At 40.5% G+C, this 12,637-nt stretch overlaps 1 protein-coding gene across 1 annotated transcript in view; it reads left to right on the top strand.

Annotated features, from left to right (window-relative positions):
• The first annotated feature begins 8,602 nt into the window (after nt 1-8,602).
• The window catches only part of FAM83B (family with sequence similarity 83 member B), a 56,012-nt gene continuing 51,977 nt past the window's right edge, over nt 8,603-12,637 (top strand). The window contains exon 1 of the mRNA XM_084512629.1: nt 8,603-8,841. The gene's annotated coding sequence lies outside the window, so the exon portion shown is untranslated. The remainder of the gene's footprint in view (nt 8,842-12,637) is intronic.

Here is a 12,637-nt window from a genome sequence, read left to right as displayed (position 1 = left end):
TTGCCATACATTTATAGTTCTGCATAACTGAACTCCAGAATTTGTTCAGTTTCAAAACACTTTTTTTTTTTTTTTTTTTTTTTTTTTTTTTCTGTGTAACAATTCCATTTTAAAAGAAGTTTGATCCTTGGCAGAGGCAACTGCCAATTTCCACATTCAGAACCAGTCATTTTTACAGAATGACTCCTTTGCCTACAGATTTTTTATCCTGAGTTGAATTACCCTTATTTATTTACTTACTAAATACAACTCAGTATAGGATTTCCACTTAAATATTAATGCATTTGCTTGGTCAAAATAAATTGTAAGTATATGTCTTCTAATCAATGAATTTAAAATGATTGTTTGAATGCACCTCTGGACTTTTATCACAAAAGTTAACAATTTTTCATTTCAGATAGCTAAAGGGACTTGAATCCATAAATGTTAGAACTTAGGAGTACATTTTGCCCAAGATACTGTTTATGAACTTGACTATTTCAAATTAGCCTTCCAATATTGTATAGGGCTCAAAGTATTCAAGTATTTCAAGGTTTGTTGCATAATAGTATCTTTTGCAGCTCTATCAATGTTAATGATAATATACAGAAACTTTTCACCTTGTCTGTCTGTATATATTTAACATTTATTTTTTTTTCTGACATGAGATGGTTCAAAGATAAGCCAGGAGTTGGACTTGATGATCCTTGTGAGTCCCTTGCACCTGAGGATATTCTATAACTCTCGGAGTGCTTACTGTAAATTTATAGTAAACTCTCACAGTATCTACTTTGATTGACTTGCAGTTTCCTAAGCAATAGTCATTCATAGTCCATTTACAAGGAATCCACCTAACACCATGGAATTAAGGTTTCAGATTGAAGCATATTTAAAAATAATACATATTTCTGGTCTTTAAGATTTCAAGACAGACCTTAAGAATGTGTTCTACCTTAGGCTAAGTGTTGCCAGCAGGTCAAGAGAGGTGACCCTTCCCCTCTACTCAGCACTCATGAGACTGCACCTGGAGTCCTGTGACCAGTTCTGGGCTCCTCAGTACAAGAGGCGTGGACATACTGGAAAGAGTCCAACAGAGGGCCACCAAGATGATTAAGGAACTGGAGCACCTTTCCTATGAGAAAAAGCTGGGAGAGATCAGCCTGGAGGAGTCTTGGAAGGATCTTATCAATGCCTATAAAAACCCGAAGAGAGGGAGCAGAGAAAGGTTCTTTTTGGTGGTGCCCAGTGCCAGGGCAAGAGGTAATGGGCACAAACTGGAACACAAGATATTCAGTCTGAAGGAAAAATTTCTTTATTGTGCAGGTGACTGAGCGCTGGCATAGGTTGCCCAGACAGGCTGCAGAGTCTCCTCCTTGGAGATCTTCCAAAGCTACCTGGGCACCCTGCTCTGGGTGGCCCTGCTTGGGCAGTGGGTTGGACCAAATCACCTCCAGAGTTCCCTTCCAACATCAGCCATTCTGTAATTCTTTGACAGAGCTAACTGATGACTCCAGTGTTGGGAATATATAGTTTCCATTACTCTTGATGTTTCAACTCCAAAGACAATTTACATATCTGAGAAATTAGCCATTCTGCACCGATAATATTAATAGACACCATCAGGTAGTAATATTATTTCATAATCTCAAGCTATTCCTTTACTCATTATCTCTCTCAGTTGCTTCTCTTCAGAACTGGCAAGTCCATCAGTTTCCTTGTGGTAGCTTCTACAGTGCTCTTACGTGCTGATAACAAAAAACTTTTATGCTGGTGAAACCTAAATTTTGTTTATCACCAGGTAATCCCAGTTAAAGACTGGGGAGACTGTGAGAGAGAAGCCTAATGAAAAATTGTTTTTTATTGAAGTTTTATAGACTTCTTTATTATTCTAGGTATGAAGTAAACTTTCTGAATTACAGCTGTTGTAGGAAGGACAATAAGTGTAGAATCACGGTATCACAGAAAGAATAGCTTGGTAAGTGTTTTTGGAAGTCCTCTAGTCCATAATCCTGCTCCAAGACTGTCTAACCATAAGTTTAGAAAAGGATGGCCAAGGCCTTGTCAAGTCACGTTTTGAAAATCTCTACGGAGGCGGATCCCATGGTCTGTCCGGGAAGCACACGCTAGTGCATAACCACCCTCGCAGAGAGGACTTCCTTCCAGTCCTCAATTAGAACTTCCTTTGCTGCAACATGGGAGCATTGCTTCTTGTCATCTCATTGTCACGGGCAGCACTGCCAAGGAGCCATCACAGTGTATCTGCTTCCTCCTGCAACCTCACAGCAAGAGCTTTTAAAAACTGATATTGAAACAAGCTACTCTCTCTCTCTACTTGTAATTTCAGTTATGCTTGGGTTTTCAGCATACCTTACCAATCATCCTCAATTCCTGTATGTCCCTGAAAAAGCTGGCAACCAAAGATGTGAGACTACAACCTTGCCCAAATCTTTTGTTCTAACCACTTAATGGGCACTGTCAGAGACATGATATTGAGTTAGATAGGCCTAGTGCAGCTACTCCTGTATTGGTAAGTTCTTTCTCATCTGTATGTGATACATCTGTAATTCAACTCAGAGCAGTTGTTCACAATTTGTTCCTGGATTTGATGTTTCCTTCTGCTTCAGACCTGAAGAAGCTCAAGCATCCATAAGGCTGTATACTTTTCATAACAGTGTTAGCTGACCTGATGAGAGACTAATTCACCTACTTAAAACTCTGCATCATCTATATCCTTCCTTAATCATAGTAATGGTAACATTATTTCTACATTATTTCTGAGGACAGCTCGGTAAAAGCAGAGTAAACAATGCTTATTTCATTAATTGCACATGTCAATTAACAACCCTAATTGTAAAACAACAGATTTATGGGAAAGCAGTTGCTGAGCTCATGTGTGAGCATACATCATTCTTCTAATAAAAGAACCCTAATGATAAGTCATTTGTGTTTTGTGAACAGGTATGTGAACAGTTAAGAAAACCTCGTCTGTAATGTTGGAATATTTTGGAAATTTTTTTTCAGTTTATACAGTTGATTGAAATTTTCTTGGCTATAAATACATTGATAGTTCAAGAATCTACCCAGAAAAGAATAAGCCTGCCCTTTGTAGCAGCTGTATTCAGACTTACAATGTTGATACATTTAAAGATTAATGGACCTTGCTATGTTGGTGAGACTTTTATATGATTTCATTATTTGATGTGGGTTGCTTTACTCCCTGGTTTGTTCTTCCCTTCTACATCTGCCAGTATTACTATTGACGGCCAGAGACCTCCCAAAGGCATCTAGAGACCTTTATTCCATTCTGAATGTTTGCACTAGAAAAAAAGTTACAAGGAAAATGGTCTTGGGTTTACAAAGCTCACTAGGACCACAAGCACTCAAGTAAACACTATGGTAACATTGAAGGCTCCAAGCATCCACTGTAACCAGCACTGGGAGGAAAACTAGCTTCAGGCACTTCTGGGATTGGAAGGAAACAAAGACCTTTCATCCTTTTGCCAACCTCACCTCCAAGAACAGAGGTGAATACTAGGCCAAAAGTGGGTCCTTGTAAGTGCCAACACAGGCCTGTCAGAATGGTAATAGCTTTGAAAATAAGCCATGTGCAAATCGAGCAACAACTTATTCCCTCTAGCCCTATTTCCTTTTTCTCTTTCTATGCATTTATTTACTTTCTTCTCAGTCAGAAACAACACAGGAGCTTACTTATAAAATTTCTTGAATAAAAGATCCTTATGGCTAGAGAGTGCTTACATGAGCATCATATCCTTGTTTTGGGTCCATGGCCACAGCCTAATTTTGGGGCCAGAGTTCCCTAAAACATTAAGAACAAAGAACAGTGGAAAGCTTGCCATTCCTAAAGGAAATTATCCTCCCTTCCTACAAAGAGCTGAACACTCACAGAACCTGTACTGAGGTGACACAGCTTAAATGGGAAGACATATTTTCCATTACTAATGTATCAACAGAAAACTTTGGTGCCAAACTAGTGTCCTGAGTCTCAGGCTAGATTTTCCTAATTTGATTCTTACTTTTACACAATACCAAGTGGTATATAATAGTTTATATACTGTCAAAACTTATATTATGCAAAATTTTCTGTAAGTTTCCCTTTCGCTGAATTAATATATATATAGAAACTAATAATAGTTTCTGCATTACCCCAAAGTATGTTTGGCTTCAAGACACAAGTATATTTGTCCCTTATTTCTGAAGACTTGAACCCAGATCACAAAACACAGATATGATCTTGTCATTTTATCTCCATCAGCACTAAAGTTCTTGGGAAGGTGTGATGAGAAGGACGGGCTAAGTCCAGTAAGGAAGTTACTTCAGAAAGTTTATCTTCCTGGTAAAGTGAGCAGGTGGAGAGCCAGATATAAAAGAGTTTCCAACTAACTGGAAAAAAGATATACATACAAACATATACACAAACACACATATATGTGGATATATATATGGATATATATATATGGATATATATATATATCCATGTATATGTATGGTTATATATACCATATATATATATCTCCATATATATATATGTGAGTATATATACATGTATATACATGGATATATATATGGATGTGGATATATATATGGATGTGGATATATGGATATATATATAGACTTTACTTTCTGTTCTATTTTGCATTACTGTTTACTTGTAGAGGTAACAGTAAAGTAAGTAATAGTAAGGCAAAGGTGGATGTTAAAGTAAAGGCAAGTAAGAAAAGAAAACAAAGAATAACAAAAGCCACGTGAAGTATGTATTGCAGTTATGACAACCACATGGCTATCATCACCTGGGAGAAAAGATTTGTAATATTTATGCTGAATCACAAGGACGCATAAAATCTCAGAAGACCTCAGAAAATATGAAGGTGTTGGTAAGCTTGGAGTCCTAACTGGTAGGTACAAGAGGAGATCTCAGAGAAGTTTCCTTCTCTGTATTCAGCCCTGTTTTACAGCAGAGCTACACGTTATGTGATGAACCACATCAGATGGCCTCAGGTACCAACTGCATTCCCAGCCTGGAGAGTCCCAGTCTGTGTTGTTCTTCCTCAGATGGAAGCTGTTCTACCACTTTGATCACCCCTCTTACACTGCTCTTTAATCCTATCTGTAAGCTATATATACTAGGGGCAAAATATAAAGACAGATACATTTTTATTTATGTACTTGTGTCTCCGAAATACAGCATTTTGAATAATTTTATTCATCTTTTACCACAAATTTCTTAAGGAAACCCTCAGATTATCTTCACAATTGAACTTCCTGAAGTAATTAAATTTTTACAAGGCTTTGATACAGGACCTGACCTAGGACAAAAATCTGCCATACAGTATATAACATATATATCCGGCCAAAATCTATGGGTTAGGAACCCTCTCCCAGTCTTTCTTTGTGAAAGATCTTGAGTTTAATTTCTTGTGCTATGAAGTACTGGTCATTTCTTGATAGAAGCTGTAGGGGTGATTGGAAAACTAATAATTATTTGGACATTCCCAAGAATTTGCACTGTGTCCCTATAACAACTAATTGTACCCCTGACTAGGGAATATTATATCAAAAGAGTGGGTTATGATTATTTAATTTGAAAAAGTATGTATTGAGAGTAGGACATCAACCTTTTCATATTCATTTGTGTTCTTCTGTGTCATTTTTCTCTCTGCTTCTTTATGAGAGGTGGGAGTTTCTTTAGTACTAATCAACCCTTATAAATGCAGTACAGCTCATTATACCCACATATATATCCATATGTGTAATTGTACATTTTCGTTGAGGTTACTGTGCAAAATCTCTTTTCTTATGCTTTGGATGAGATGGCCCTTGATTTTTAAATAGCATGAATCTTCAGGATTGTACTCTTTCTTCATCTGTTTAAAATCTAACGAATTCAAATCCTAAACATCATGTATTGCATAAACATCTACTGCTCCAAATCAAAGACCCCTTTAGTAAATCTAAATTAAATTATATTTAATATGCAGTAGGGATAAAAGTATCATTCATACAAATATTTATCATTTAAAGTACTCTTATCCTAACCTTATGGGCTTGCGTCATTGTATGTGCAATAAAAATCTGCATTCGTCTAGACCCAGAAAAGGCAAGATGTTCTGTCCTAGACTTGACAACTGAAAAGTGATGGAAGTCACAGAGATGACCATCCATCAGCACCATCATCAGATTTCCTAGGTCATTTCAGATGATCAGTGTTCTTTTTGATTGTATTCTCAACATGGTGATATCAGCAGTTTCTTGTCTCCCACGAAGCTAATTCTAGAACATAAACTTTTTTTTTTTGTAGTTTTCATGAATCAATGGGGTTCCAGTAACAATCAATAGGAATGGAATTTTGTCTTGCCCAAAGTTCTATTTCCAAAACCTGTGAAATGAAAGTCCATTTAGGCAGATGAAAACCTGTCCACTTTCTGCAGTCCATTCTGCTCAAACTGCTGCAGCTCCACAGCTGTAGGAGTAAGGATGCTAAACTGCACATCCCTGCCTAGTCCTTTTAGAATCCAGTTTTACACCTGTTGTTCAATAATTTGTCTTACTGCTTATTGAGCTTGCTGATAGCCATCTCCCTCCATCACCTCCTGTGGATGCATGACACATAAGTTTGCTACCTGCTGAATAAAATTGTTCCTTATTTTAACAGTTGACTATAGGTAGGTAGCTGGTTTTTGAAACACATTATCCTAGCTGGATTTTATGAAATGTCAGGCCTTGTATCCACTGATAATCTCAAGCAGCCCCTAGCTGCATGGAAGAATCTGCATCAGCATTTGGCATCCCCTTTTTCTATCATCTCTGTAAAGGGTTGCTCATGATTTATGAAGATATGTTTAAGATTCCTTCATCTCTTTCCTCATCATTCTGTTTACCCATCAATTTTAAAGTTAGCATGGGGTAATGGCTATGTAGAGAGCGTGTGATTCTCCTTAGTAACAACAGCAGTAGTAATAATGCCCTGTTATTACTGACATTATTGTTGTTGTTTTATACCGCATTGTTCATTTGTATTGCATATGTGCATGTGTGTAGCTGAAGATCTCAATAACAGACCAGTTTCCCACTGAGCTGGACACTATAGAGGTACATAAAATAAAATAAAATAATAATAATAATAAACATAAACTTTTCTTGTGCAGATGCTAAGGTTAAAAAAAAAAAAAAAAAAAAAAAAAAGTTATTTTTCATGTAGATTTCCTTACTTAGAAAACTACTAATCATTACTGGGTTTTGTTAAGCCTATACTCAAGCACTGACTTCTAAAACTGAGACCCAGTGACACTTGTAAATTTCATGTAAAGTTTAACCAATTAATTTGAGATCAAAAGTCCTTTTGGGATCATCTGTTCACCTTCTTACCCTTCCTAAAATAATTTTAGAAAATAGATCTACTCTTTTAAGAATTTACATGGCCACTTCTTAATGGACAAGTTTCCACTGATACATGTTCTTCCTGACCGCATATTTCCATGGGATAAAAAGCGCTTCATCAAAAACACAGGCAAATACTTTTGGGGATGTAAGAAGGCTTAAAACAGTTAATCCAGGTGATCCTATGTCTGTAAACAGTAATTCAGAAGTATACTGACACCAGCTATTTCCGCTTGTGAATTCACTGTGCAACAAGTTACAAGTTACTGCCTGGCAGCCACCAGAAAAATACTTTCATACACAACCATGTATATTGTTGTGTAGACATTGCGTATTTTTACACATACACACACACTTTCATTTTTTTTTTCCTTACAGAAAAGTTGTAAAGTCTCAGTGGAACTGCACTTAGCTCCAGAAACAGGACATACCCTGCACTTACATCTGGGCAGGGAAGGGTAGGTGTTTATGTCAGAAGCCAAATTGGGCAGTGAAGGGTAGAAGTTTGTCTAAAGACAGATTGGGCAGCGAAGGGTAGAAGTTTGTGTCTAAAGCCTGAGTGGACAAATTGTTATTGATCAAGTGTCATGGGTAACACTTCATTGTCTGCGTGACAAACCCAGCATGCTTCAGCCAAGCGTGGGCATGATACATTGATCCACTGGCAGTTACATGGTCGTGCTACGAGGATGGCCGTGCTTTGGAAGGAAGAGCCTTTCCATGAAGGACATCAATTGCAGCTGGGCAGAGGACAGCTGTGTTGGTGTGCCTGGTCGGCTGTGCAGCACTGAGGGGACTGCAGGAAGGCCCAGCGGGCATCATCACCAGGGTGGGGGGCTGTAGCATTTAACCAGAGACATGAAGCAGAAGAGCGTTTTAATGTAATATAGCTATGAAAAGCGGGCTCGTTCACATCACCTAGTGTAAAGGTGTGGGTACAGCCAGGTATAGCTCCCTTGCTGTGACAGTCTCCCTGCAGTTAACTTAGAAACTGCAACTCGAGGCGGAGCGGTGCAGCTTTTCCCCAACTCATCGTTCAGCTTTGGGCTTCATCTCCCAAGTCCACCCTCCCAACACACACCCACAGACACTCACACACCCTCACACACCCACACACACCCCAGGGGCTGCCGGTGTGCGCGGGGCCGTGCCGAGCCGTGCCGGGGGCCCCGCCGCGCCCCTGGGAAGGCGCTGCCCTTCGCTCCGCGCTGGGGCCGGGCTTCCCCAGTTCAGACAAGTTCTCGCCCCGCTTCTCTGCGGCGGCGGCGGGTTGTGGTGCGACACCGTCCTGACATGTTGTAACTGGTTTCCACACCCACCGCGCCTCAGAGCGACGGACGGGAAGTACCTGCGAGGAGCCGTGCGCCGGCCGGCCCCGCTCCCCGCAGCCGCGATCGCAACGAGCCGCGACCCCCCCGCCGCCAAGGAGCCGCTCCGGAGGCGAGTCCCCCCTGGGGCAGCCCGGCAGTAAGTGGCTCTCCCTCCCGCTGCCCCGACGGGGCCCGGCCCGGCCGCTCGGCTCCCCGTGGAGCCGAGCCCTTGGGGCGCCGCCTCGTGTGTGTGTGTCCCCCCCCTCCATCGCCCCGTAACCGCGAACGGGGGCACAAAATGGAGGAGGCGGCGGCGGCACCTGAGGGAACGGGTGGGGATGGGGTCGGGGTGGCGGGGGGCTGGCGGCCCTCGGGGGGTTGCTCACAACCCCTCCCGGCCACCCCGCGCCCCGCAGGGGGTTTGCGGGGTCCCCCCTCGGGGACGCGGTGGAGGTGGCCGAAGGTGGCACCCGCGCGGTGTCCCCAAGGCTGAGGCGTGCCCAAGCACGTGGCGGCGCCCGCGGAGGCCGTTTGGGCTGGAAAGGGAACTTCTAGCCCCAAAAACGGGGCGAGCGGGGGAGCCTTCGAGGGGTTGCCTTCGGGTCTGGTGCCCCCGAGTGAAACGATTAGCTGCTGCTGGCCGCTGTGGGAAATTACTGTCTGCAATTGATGGGGTTCCTTGACACAGTGGAGAGCAGGCGTGGAAAATCGCCTGTTTATTCCCTAAAAGTCTGGCACAGCGGCACCAGAGTGCCGGGGAGCCTTCCGAGATCCCTTTAGGGTGCTCCAAAGAGCACACAAGGGGGATGCCCACATGGCTTAAATTCCCCTTTACCGAGGTGGCAAGATGGCAACTTTGTGCAGAAACTGGCCAAGTTTGAGCAGGCTTCTTTTGCGAAAGAGATAAGGACATCCCTGGGAGAGCACCACGGCCAGGGCCTTCCCATGGACTGGCTGTGCGAGCCTGAGGGTAGAGCTGCTCCCCAGAGTTGCTGAGTAGGAAATTTTTGAAATCCTGAGAATATTAGTAAGGCTGGGAAGTTGCTTGCCTTTAGCTCTAGCCTGGAGGTCTGTGCTCCTGGAACCACCGTATAATATTGCATCATTTTCTTCAGTGGGCACTCGTCATCTGTTGCTTTTGTGGAAGCTGGGATACTCTGTATCTTCCTGTAAAAACACAAATATACTTTTCTGTCAAGCTTTCTTGCTGCATTCAAGATGGCTGATACACTGGACTGGAACTAACAGTTAAGCTTACTTCTCAGGGTATGAACAACAGCTTTCCTGGTAACATTTGTAGTCATGTATACAAAACCCTGTAAAGCATAGATGACATCTACAAAGGTGGGAACATGGGTTTAACCGGACTCCCTGGAAGCCTCCAGAGATGGGCCTCATTCTACACAACCTTGCTGATAGACTTGTGTTTACCTGAGGAGGTTAAATACTAATCTTTGAGGAATCGAGTTGATTATGCAGAAATAATTTTACATGGTTGAAGAAGACATCAAAAATAAATATTTTAGATTTTTTTTTAAACCTCTGTCTCTCTATCAAAGATTTTAGTGGTGTCATAAATGAATTTCTTATGAAATAGTTCTTGCCTCCCAAGGAGGAAAGTCCCTGTTTCAAGACCTCTAGAGCCTTTGTCAAATATACCTGAAGCCATAATTTTAATTTGAGAGTTTTCTTTTGTTTCTTCTCGTGAATGTATCACATGCAGATATCCTTAATTCAAAAAAGTAGAACTGGAATTATTTCATTTGTCTCATCTTCTATGATTTATTTCCTTGCTGACAGATTTAACATTTATTTTCTTAAATAAATGTATACAGCTTTAAATGTCTTTTATAAACAGCACTTGTAAATCAAAGATCAACATCAAAGATGTTCCCTGAAATGCAACTATTCTTGTTTGGAAGATACTGCAGTAATGTTGACTAAAGTCTCACCTTTCTGAGATGACGGTATATTTACACCTTGCTTTCAGCATATGTTGTATGTTTAAGCCTATGTTATTGCATTTGATCCATGCCCCAATTAATTAGTTCGTCAATTATAATAAAAAGTCAAACAATATACTATACTATAAAAAAAAGAAAGAAAGAAAGAAAGAAAGAAAGAAAGAAAGAAAGAAAGAAAGAAAGAAAGAAAGAAAGAAAGAAAGAAAAAGAAAGAAGAAAATTACAATATTACAAAAATATATATATATATATATATATCAAAAGAACAAAACAAAACAAAAAAAAAGCACATGAGTCAGTGTATACACCTGTATGGACACACAGGCACATACATGCAATCATTTTTATTTGTTCATAACATTCAATGTTTTATATTGCACAAGTTCATATACTAAATACAGTCCTGTTCCCTTATATTATTTTTCAAAGGAAAGAGAGAGAAGAAAAAGGGATTTAGAAAAGGTTTTGAAACAAACACTTAGCTGTCTTTCTCAACTATATATATGCAATAAGCGGCAAAACTCCTGTTCAAGGTCTATATCCATTCTAAATTAATAATCATTTCAGAAATATCTCTCCTTTGCCGTATTAAAATCAGGATTCAGCCTTTAAAGTCATACTAAGACTGTTTTCTTACATTCTTTGGAGTGATCCTAGCCCTGGAAGGTCCTACAGCATACAGGGGTATGTTCAGTTCTCAGGCAAGTTACTTGTATTTGTGTTCAGGCTACTCAGAACAACTCAGCTCAGTAACTCTTTGTACTTTTGGTAGTTTTTCACCATTAATCTAAATTTTCTTGAAAAGCTGTTCCATGTGATTGCCTTACATGGGACACTGATATGAAGCTTTTAGTTGTACAATATTTTAAGAGTATGACCTTAGAAATGGTCTGTTTTGACTGTACTGCATGCTTGGTTCTCTGCCATAGTACACCACAGGTTGTCATCTGCAACAGAACAAAGTGTGCATGGAAACAGTATTGTTCCCCTTTGGTAACACTGTATTTCTACATGTTAATGCAGTGAAGAATGAAGCCCTGAATATCTGTCACAGGAATACATGTAGTTTTTGATCAGAGGAGAGCCATCAGATCCCTTTCACTTGCTGCTTTCCAGTTCACCACAAAGAGCTACTCTGGAAGCAGCCAGAAACACTCCTTTCCCTCAGGCTCGAAAGCAATCCTATCTGGGAAGATCTATCCTGCTACTTGGCTGGGAGACAGGATTCAAATGGGATTATTTCATATGACATGCTGATGCCAGCCTCAGATCTGGATTTTTCTTTCCTTGTCTTTTTTTTTTTTTTTTTTTTTTTTAACCTCTGACTTCCCAAGTTCCCCAGAAATCTCAGTTCATTGAACATTTAATTGCATTTTAGAGTACCGGTAGTGTATGGAGATTTTGATTTTCCTTCCTGTAGGTTAATGTAGCTAACTTAAATTTCCTTTCAAGAAGATTTAAACTATTCTGAGCAGATTGTGGAAAAAGAATGCCCAGTTTTCAAAAATATCTGAAAGGCCTTGATGTGAGAATTATATTTATATGCCAGTAAATGAAACACCATACGACTGTTCCTATTATACTGCTATACCAATAATTAGGCTTGCAAGGAAACCCAGTGTTAACTTTCAAACAATACTTTGTATATGCTTATCATAATTATTCTGGCCTCACTGGCTGTTCTTCCTACTTCTACTGTCTTTCTCCTAAGCTTCACAATGATGCAAGCCTTATGCCCTAGCCTTGAGAGATGAAACATGCATCATCTCTCTGTTTCACATGGCTGCGGTCATTCCATTCTCATGTAAATCCCCCTTTTTCTGGTTTTCCTGCCCAATGCAGAAAATCATTGCTGTTTAGGTTTTAGGCGAACAGTAGCTGTGGTTCCATAGGGCTGTACCGGTGTGAGGGAAGAGACACTGGCCATTTGTCCTCTGTCGACCTTAAATGCCAAACTGACGTAGCAGGAACCAAGCCTTTCAATCCTTG

This window comes from Aythya ferina (assembly GCF_964211825.1).
Source record: "Aythya ferina genome assembly, chromosome: 3".
In the NCBI taxonomy this organism is placed as follows: Eukaryota; Metazoa; Chordata; class Aves; order Anseriformes; family Anatidae; genus Aythya; species Aythya ferina.
The sequence above is the reverse complement of the archived record's forward strand: the minus strand, read 5'-3'. Positions and strand labels throughout refer to the sequence as shown.